The sequence below is a fragment of the Heloderma suspectum genome, chromosome 2 (assembly GCF_057233095.1).
Source record: "Heloderma suspectum isolate Gila_16-S chromosome 2, 16-S_ref, whole genome shotgun sequence".
In the NCBI taxonomy this organism is placed as follows: Eukaryota; Metazoa; Chordata; class Lepidosauria; order Squamata; family Helodermatidae; genus Heloderma; species Heloderma suspectum.
The window spans coordinates 219,459,946-219,470,213 of record NC_139459.1 but is presented as its reverse complement, the minus strand read 5'-3'; positions in this window follow the sequence as shown (position 1 = coordinate 219,470,213).

The window sequence follows — 10,268 nt, the reverse complement described above, 5'->3', positions numbered from 1 at the left end:
ACTTATAAACCATCACATCTGATGATCACGTATATGTATGTTGCTGTGTGTGCACAAATTTGAGAAGCCTCGGCCCAGCAGTCATGTCTACTTCCCATCCCAGTGCATGTACATAAGAGTCACACACGCTGTGTGATGTGATTATCAGTAGTTTTGAGCCTCTCATATCCATCACTTAGCCTGCAACCAATAGGGCTACAACAACACTGTAAGCCTAGATCAGGAGTGGGCAACTTGTGGCCCTCCAGATATTTTGGCCTGCAAAATTGGCTATGCTGGCTAGGGCTGATGGGTGCTGTAGGCCAAAACATCAGGACAGCCACAAAATGCCCACCCCTGGCATAGATCAACAAGAGCTATAGTTGCTTGGGGAGAGTTTATTGGATTCAAATAGTGTAGCAATCCTGTGAAGAGGGACATGGTAAGTTTGTGATGTAATCTCTTTTAACAGTGGCTGTGAAATCCATAGAGATCTGGACAACTCCCATTTGTCTTCGGTCTCCATTATCCTACTCCCCACTGGATCCTGTGAAATCATTGCTTGGATCAGGCTGTGTGTGTGTTTTAATGATGGGGTGTAGCACCAAGGAATATGTATACAATGAAGCTGATCTGTAGCTACTAATTAATTTGCTTTATTTCTCCTGGTGCCTGCGGCTACTACTACCTATGGTTCAAGATTGGCCACCTTCTGTGAAATGCAGGGGGGCACTTTGGTATCCTGGTGGAGGCGGTCAGCAAAGAGCCTGTAGGATCAGAGATGCTAGGTTTTTTTTCTGATCGAGAAGATATGTTTTGCTCTAAAGGCTGGCTAATGATGCTAATGCACAATCAACCCTGGGATCAGCATGTTAACAATTAACCAGGCCAGAACAATAACTGGATATGGAACCCAATAGAGGCACTGACTGCATCTGGGCTATAGCAACTAGAGATGCCACATCTCAGCTGTCTTTCTCACATAACAAAAACCTGCTGAGGTCCCACCCCATTTCCAAACTGGCTGCTCCAGTCCTAAGCCTCACCCTAGCGGAGTTTCTACAGAGAGTAGCATAAGTAAGACTCGGAGGACGTTTGTTGGGGATTGGTCACTGGGATGTTGTAACCTGCAGGGAAAGAGACACGGGGCTGATTCACACAAGTGAAGTTGAACCCTAACTGCACAGTCAGTTCAGTACCATCAGGGGTGCCGTTTCAGGTTTTGAGGTGAGATTTAGAGCATTTCTACACCAGCCTAAAATCCTGCATTTAAAACGGGGCTTTCTGCTTCCGTTTTAAATGCAGGAGCACAACTGACTCCCTTTACACACGCTTCCTTTCCCCCCTCCCCTTCCCTTCCCCCCTCCTCCTCCCCCGTAGCTGAGTCTTTGGGCTTCATCACAGGGAGCTTTTATTCTGCAATTGAGATTGCTCCTTCAGGGAAGTTTGCAGGCTCTTTACATGACGCTGTGACCCTCCTGCAGTAGATGCCCTTTGTTCCGTTTTTAAATAGATCGCAGATAATGAGCTATCAAATTACCCCATTGTGTTCTGTCCGCTTCAGTTTCCTCTGTGAAAAGAGTCAAAGCAGCAAGAAGAGGCGTGAGATTAATGACAGATAATGGAAGACTCAGATAAAGGGGGAGGGGGAAAAGGGAAGGGAAAAAGGAAGCAGGTAAAGGGAGTCAGTTGTGATCCTGCATTTAAAACAGAAGCAGAAAGCCCTGTTTTAAATGCAGGATTTTAGGCTGGTGTAGAAATGCCCTTATTCTCTGCGATCTATTTAAAAATGGAACAAAGGGCATTTAGTGCAGGAGACGCCTTGGATGATCACGGTGTCATGTAAAGAGCCCGCAAACTTCCGTGAAGGAGCAATCTCAATCACAGGATAAAAGCTCCATGTGAAGGAGCCCGTAAAGGAGCATTCTTGATATAGCTATATATTCAAGATTAAATAGTACAAAAAGCAATGTATTTTAAGAGAATTTGTTCTGGTTACTTTTTATGCCCTCATAATAACTATAGCAATGTTATCAGCACAAGTCAATCACTTGTTTTAAAGCAGAGGGGGTTTTTTTTGTGGTTTTGGCATGCATATCTAATTATTTAGAACAGTAGCCCGTAGCGTGTAGAACTAATGAGCTGGCCAGAAATGTAGATGCTTTTGCGGAATAATCACAAGTGCTCCAAAGAGAGAGCAAGTGAGTGAGTGACTGTGCTTCCCAATGAATCTGGACCACACTGGAACCTGGTTGGTGAATTACCAGGTTGATAATAAACCTGATATAGCTATACTGCATTCACAATTGATATTCCAAAGGACTTCAGTAGTAATATAGTTGTTATTCATCACATTTATATTCCATCCTTCCTCCAAGGAGCTTCAGGCAACATACCCAGGTTGCCCTATTCTGTTTTCACAACAAACAACACTGTGATGTAGGCTAGGCTAAGAGAAAGTGACTGGCCCAAGATCAACCAGTGGCTGAACGGTGATTTGAACCCAGCTCTCCCCAATCCAAGTCCAACATTCTAACCCATCCTTCCCCAACCTGGTGCCCTCCAGATGCATTAGACTGCAACTGGCTGGTTGGGAATGATGGGAGTTGCAGTCCAACACATCTGGAGGGCACCAGGTTGGGGAAGGCTGCCCTAACCACTACAGTGCACTAGGAATGTTCGTTGCTGGGAACTCCGGCCCTTTGGGGGCTTGCCAGACTTCCGTAGCGTGCCCAACTCCATTTGCTTTCGTGAGCCGAGCTGCCCAGTTTCGCTGAATTCTGGGGAATTTTAATGTAATTATTTTTGGTCTCGGCTGCAATTTGCACAAAGAGAGCGTTGTGCAAATAATTAGTGCAAATTACAGCTGCAGTTTACACAAATTGTGCAAATGTGAACAAATTGCAGCCATAATTTATGTAAATCCCCAAACTGAAAATCCACTAGCTGGCCGGACTCGCTGCAGGCCAAGTTGGGCCAGCTAGTGGAAGATGGAACAGAGTCTGGAGACTAAGCCCATGAAAGCTCATCGTGCTCCACCCCCCGCTGGATTCCTCCAACATCCCTACAGTGCACTAGCTCCCATCCCGTTATTACGGAATGAGAAGACAGATACGCATTATTTACCCCTGGGTAACTGTGACTCTGATGGCTCTGACCAAGCCAGTGTAATGCTGTTGAAATTCTGCAGTGCTGCCATCAAGTCCAAACTTTCATCTCCTCTCAGTAAGATGATGTACTTAGGGTTAGAGAAGGCATGCATCATGGTTAGAAGTGACCAAGGGGAATACAGTAAATTGGGTTAGGGAATAAGAGGCTAAATTCTAGGGCAGGGGTGGGCAGACTTCAGGCTTGTGGGATCTGCTTTGTTGTCTACCAGAACCCTGAGATCCACTAATCACAGGCAGGTGCCACATAATGAGGGAGGCAGTGGAGTCAATTACCTGCTGCACCCCATGACCCATACGCTGCATGTTGTTGTTCAGTCATGTCCGACTCTTCGTGACCCCATGGACCATAGCACGCCAGGCCTTCCTGTCCTGCGCTCTCTCCCGGAGTGTGCTCAAGTTCATATTCATTGCATCGGTGATGCTATCTAGCCATCTCATCCTCTGCCGTCCCCTTCTCCTTTTGCCTTCAGTCTTTCCCAGCATCAGGGTCTTTTCCAGAGAGTTTTCTCTTCGCGTTAGGTGGCCAAAATATTGGAGCTTCAGCTTCAGTATCTGTCCTTCCAATGAGCACTCAGGGTTGATTTCCTTTAGGATGGACTGATTTGACCTCCTTGCAGTCCAGGGGACTCGTAAGAGTCTTCTCCAGCACCACAGTTCGAAAGCATCGATTCTTCGGCGCTCAGCCTTCCTTATAGTCCAGCTCTCACAGCCATACATTACTACTGGGAAAACCATAGCTTTGATAAGACAGACCTTTGTCGGCAAGGTGATGTCTCTGCTTCTTACTATGCTGTCTAGGTTGGCCATAGCTTTCCTCCCAAGGAGCAAGCGTCTTTTAATTTCATGGCTACAGTCACCATCTGCGGTGATCTTGGAGCCCAAGAAAGTAAAATCTGTCACTGCTTCCATTTCTTCCCCTTCTATATGCCAGGAAGTGATGGGGCCAGATGCCATGATCTTAGTTTTTTTAATGTTGAGTTTCAAACCAGCTTTTGCACTCTCCTCTTTCACCCTCAACAAGAGGCTCTTTAGATCCTCTTCACTTTCTGCCATTAGGGTGGTATCGTCTGCATATCGGAGGTTGTTGATAATTCTCCCAGCAATCTTAATTCTGACCTCTGATTCATCCAACCCGGCGTTTCTCATGATGTACTCTGCATATAAGTTAAATAAGCAGGGTGACAATATGCAGCCTTGTCGTACTCCTTTCCCAATTTTGAACCAATCGGTTGTTCCATGTCTGGTTCTTACTGTTGCTTCTTGACCCTCGTACAGGTTTCTCAGGAGACAGGTAAGGTGGTCTGGTACTCCCATCACTATACGCTGCATATTCAAATACAAACCTATATCTGTGTTTCTATAGATCAGGGATTCTAACAACAACAACAATCAGAGCGCCAGTAGGGCTGCATAAAGGCCATGTCAAAGGCAACAATTGAGGTGATGTAGTGAGTGACGAGCACAAGGCACAAGGCCTGCCGCCATGGTTAAACTGTTGGAAGTCACTAACCCGTGCTGATCTACTGCAAATCACCCAGAGATCTACCGGTATGTCCCTATATATCTTCTGCCTGCCCCTGTTTTAGGGTACTGGATAACACTGTAGGTGGCTAAAGACTTCTGTGGTTGGGCAGGAGAAAACATGCTTTTCAGAGTTAGATCTGTCAAGAGGATGTAAAAAAGGCAGCTGACACACACACACAATATCCCTTATTGATGAGAGAGGACAAACATCACTTGCCAAGTCTTTACAATCACAAGGTCAAATTTTAAAATGTTGGACTTTATTATAAATGTCAGGGTTTCTTGGAGCTTGCTGGAGCTATGCAGTAGTCAAGAGTTGTTTATATGAATGCTGAGAATGATTAAGGGTGCAATCCTATGGCCACTAGTCAGGGTCTAGATGGCCATAGGATTTTTCATTTCTGGGGAACTGAGCTCGGAGCCAGCACTTGGAGCTCAGTTTCCAGAAATCCGACTCCCCTCTCCTGCCTCCTCATAGGAGGCATGGGTCGTCCCTGGCTCTGTGCTCAGAAGAGCAGTGTGGAGTGACCAAAAAGGCGGAATTCCTGGGGGCAGGAGGGGATTGCAGAAGTGCTGTTATGACGCTTCCTATGTGCCATTTGGCCTCCACCCCACTCCAAGGTGCCCCACTTAGAGAGCCGAAATCGGCTATCTCACTGCAAATGCAGGGCAGCCAGAGCACGGAGGAGAGGATCCCCCCTATGCTCTGCCTGCCCCTGCATTGGATAGTTGGCCGCCTCCGCGTTTGGAGGCAGCCAACTATCCCCATAGGATTGCGCTCTCCGTGGCTGTATGAGCCAGCTCTGGTTATGTGCAGCCTCACGGCACAAGTGTCCCATTGCATACATAAGCTGTACACGTATGCATTCAACAGTAGCGCATAAAGGTGAAAATACTAATAGCATAATTGTGCCGTGAAGCATGCAGGAGTCCAGTCCGAGAGCAGACCCCAAAACCTCACTCTGCTTGGCTGCTTGGAAAACAGACCGAGAAAGAGAGAAACACTGTGGACACCGACTGAAGTGAACAAATGTTTTTCAAATGCCAGATGACTACACCCTTGATAATGAGGCTGGGAACTGGAGGCTGCTTTGCAGCACAGAGAGTGCCTTGGGAGTGCCTTGGGACGCAGCCATGGAGACACTGGGATGCAGCCAGGGTTGTCATCCGAGGCGAATGGCTGGCAATCACTGCCATCAAGGGATAATTAACAATCAAAGGATCTGACATTTTAACTTGAAAGAGCATGTCAGGAGGTTGTAATGACTTGTAACACTAATCCAGCTACTCTGGGGATCCACTGGACACAAGGCCTGTGCCTGTTCAGAATAACAGTTTGCTGAATATTATACTGAAAAGGCAAACAGGGTCTTTCAAACTAGCTGCAAACTCTTGGGAGATGGCTGTCTGTAAATGATCAAACTAGCTCGTGGAAATGAGATCACATGAGTATAACAGTAAAATTATTGAGTTGGGGCTTGGGGTTTGTTTTTTTGCTGCACTGGGTGGGAGAAGCTGGAAAGGAAGTAAGACGTATATTGTCTAACACTGGTGTGGTGAACATGAATGGAGCTTTCCTGGTGATTTTTAACATGTCGGACTAAACTTGTGTCCCAATTGGGAGAGCACATCCCGAAAAAAAATTGATAAGGAGGGGCTGTCTTAAAACAATTCTAGGAAGTCATGAGTCACCCTGGAGCAATCACAAGACTGGTTCAACTACATCACAATCTGCTGAAGAAGTCCACTAGTGTTGTTGGTTTTACCACATAAAAGATTGTGAGGATCAGCTCTCAGGTGTGAGGCAAAGATGTAATAGGAAGAACCCCAAGAAAATCATGTCTTCTTCTCAGGCATGGAGCAAGCCAAGTAGCTATGGCTCGTGTGATGTGTTTAAGAATGGAGGATGTTAAGGCCACTATAGATGCAGCGCAGGGCAGAGAGTGCTATTGTGGTGAGAGATTACAACATCGGTTAAAGGGAAGGGGATTGCGACAACCCTTCCGGTCCACCTTCCAGCCTCAGATGTTTTCTTGGCTAGCCTGCAGTCCCTTCCAGCCCGAAGATGCTGTCGAGAAATACCAACTCGGCTAAGTTTGCCTATCCCAAAAGAATGTGTCATCTCCGATCTAACAGCTGAAGAGCATGCTGCCCTGGTTTGTGTCACTGAAACCTGGCTGGATGAATGGGGAGGGGTTAGCTGCTCCCAAATATGCTCACCAGGGTTTTTTTGTGCAGCACCAAGCTCAACTGGAGAGCTGGAGAGGGGGGTGAGCCTTAGTCTGAAGGGACCCCATCCCCTTGGTCAGATACCCTCCCCAACAGTCAGCTAGTTTTGAGTGTCTGTACCTGGTATTGGGCACATGAGACAGAATTGGGATTCTGGTGGTGTACCACCCACCCCACTGCCTAACAGTTTCCCTGCCTGAGCTGACTAGGGTTGTGTTGAGGGTAGTACTGAGGAACCCAAGGCTTGTGATCTTGGGGGACTTTAATATTCATGCTGAGACTACCCTGTCAGGAGCAGCTCAGGATTTCATGGCCACCACCTCAACCACGGGTCTGTCTCAGATAATATCTGGCCCGACACATGTGGCAGGGCACACTTTGGACCTGGTTTTCTGTGCTAGATTGGGGGAGCCAGTGGTGATTCCATTGACATGGACAGATCATTTTCTAATCTGTTTTTACCTTCAGGCTTCCTGTACGCTCTATAGGGGCGGGGGACCAAGTCTGAAGGTCCGCTCCCAGAGGCTGATAGAGCCAGATGGATTTCTAAGGTCTCTTGAGAATTATCCTGGAGGCTTAGCTGGTGATCCTACTGAGGTCCTGGTCTCCAACTGGAATGAGGAGATTACCGGGGCTATCGATATGGCCACTCCCAAATGTCCTTGACCCCATTGTAGAACCATGTCAGCTCCTTGGTATTCTGAGGATCTGAGGGTGATGAAACAACCGCGTTGACAACTAGAGTGCAAATGGCGGAAGACTCATTACAAATACAGCTGAACACAGGTAAGAATCTATTTGTGATCTTATTCTGTGGGGGTTATGGCGGCGAAGAAATCATACTTCTCTGCCACCATAGCATCTGCTCTGTGTTGTGCGGCGGAGCTTTTTCAGGTAGTGAAAGTCCTCTTTTTTGTAGGCTCTAGAATAGCAAATGTAACTCTCAAAGGCCTGCTGTGAGCAATTTGCTGGACATTTTGCAGATAAGGTATCTATGCCAACTTGGATGCCATTGTTTTGACAGAGCCTGGGATAAATGGGGCTAATGTGCCATCTAGTCATGTTATGGATACCTTTCAGCTTGTACAAGGATGTGGATATGCTGCTTGGAGGACTGAGGTCTACTACTTGCTCTTTAGATCCTTGTTCATCCTGCCTTGTGAAACCTGTCAGAGCTGGGCAGGCTATCTGGACCTCTGAGGTAGTCAGTGCCTTCTTGGGGGATAGTGAGATCCCCTGGAGCTTTGAAGGAAGCAGTGGTGAGGCCCTTGTTGATGAGACCAAATTTAGATCCTATGGTTTTGGCAAGGACGGTCTGCCGGTGGGGGCAAATGGGGCAGAGCCCTGCCTAACCTGAGCCCTGCCTAACTCACTTCCCAAAACTCATCTCCTCCACCCAGACAGACCTTAATCACATTCATGCGGTGCAATGTGATTCAAAGCAGAAGTGGCAGTGCAACATGCTGGGTCTGCCCTTCATTGTTTGTTTCCTGTTTCAGTTAGGGGAACATTGGGCATGTGTGATAATAATGCTCAGAACATTCCCCCAGGAACTACTGGGTTTTTCCCCCTTTAGGCAGAAGAACGGCATTCAGGGAGGGGCCTGGGTGACCTGCTCATGATCAGGTCGAAAGTCAGGCCTGCTCAACTGCACTCTCTGGCTATGATCCAGACAGTGAAAAAGGATTGGTTGTTCCCTTCCTTTATCTTGCTCATCACTGCAGGGGCATCAGGTGCCCAGCACTCATCCAATCAGTCTTCTTCAAAAAAAAAAAATAGTCCAATTTCAGTCACCACCAGACCCTGCACAGTGTGAGGGCGGGAAAGAGGAGACAGACAGAGAGGAGTCACGAAGGAGGAGCAGCAGCAGTTTCTCTCTCTAACATCTCCTCCGTTTCTGTTAGCAAAACACTTTCCCAGAAGAAAACATTCATTGGATCATGGAGAAAGCAAGAGAATTCCAGAAAAACGTCTATTTCTGCTTCATTGACTATGCTAAAGCCTTTGATTGTGTGGATCACAATGAACTGTGGCAAATTCTTAAAGAGATGGGAGTACCAGACCACCTTACCTGTCTCCTGAGAAACCTGTACGAGGGTCAAGAAGCAACAGTAAGAACCAGACATGGAACAACCGAGTGGTTCAAAATTGGGAAAGGAGTACGACAAGGCTGTATATTGTGGCCCTGCTTCTTTAACTTATATGCAGAGTACATCATGAGAAACGCCGGGTTGGATGAATCACAGGTCGGGATTAAGATTGCCAGGAGAATTATCAACAACCTCAGATACGCAGACGATACCACCCTAATGGCAGAAAGCGAAGAGGATCTAAAGAGCCTCTTGTTGAGGGTGAAAGAGGAGAGTGCAAAAGCTGGTTTGAAACTCAACATTAGAAAAACTAAAATCATGGCATCTGGCCCCATCACTTCCTGGCATATAGAAGGGGAAGAAATGGAAGTAGTGACAGATTTTATTTTCTTGGGCTCCAAGATCACCGCAGACGGTGACTGTAGCCATGAAATTAAAAGACGCTTTCTCCTTGGGAGGAAAGCTATGGCACACCTAGACAGCATAGTAAGAAGCAGAGACATCACCTTGCCGACAAAGGTTCGTATAATCAAAGCTATGGTTTTCCCAGTAGCAACGTATGGCTGTGAGAGCTGGACTATAAGGAAGGCTGAGTGCCGAAGAATCGATGCTTTCGAACTGTGGTGCTGGAGAAGACTCTTACGAGTCCCCTGGACTGCAAGGAGGTCAAATCAGTCCATCCTAAAGGAAATCAACCCTGAGTGCTCATTGGAAGGACAGATACTGAAACTGAAGCTCAAATATTTTGGCCATCTAATGTGAAGAGAAAACTCACTGGAAAAGACCCTGACGCTGGGAAAGATTGAAGGCAAAAGGAGAAGGGGACGGCAGAGGATGAGATGGCTAGATAGCATCACCGATAAATGATTAAATGGTTCAATGAATATGAACTTGAGCACACTCCGGGAGAGAGCGGAGGACAGGAAGGCCTGGCGTGCTATGGTCCATGGGGTCACGAAGAGTCAGACACGATGGAACGACTGAACAACAATGATAGCTAAATCAATAAAAACTGGTAGTGTAGATATGCCCACAAAGAGCACCTTTAAAAACACAAGAAGTGTGTGTGTGATGCTCTGGGGAGGCCAATCTGAAAACCCAGGGAGAAAGGGAAAATGGGAATGAAGCACTAAGACAGCAGGCTTCTCTCATGCCTCCAAATATGTAGCAGGTCAAAATCTTCCATAGCAAACAGTACTGTAAACCCAAACAGTCGTATCACTCATTTCTGCTTGTAGCCATGCAACTTAAAAAAAATGAAAACAAAATTCTGTCT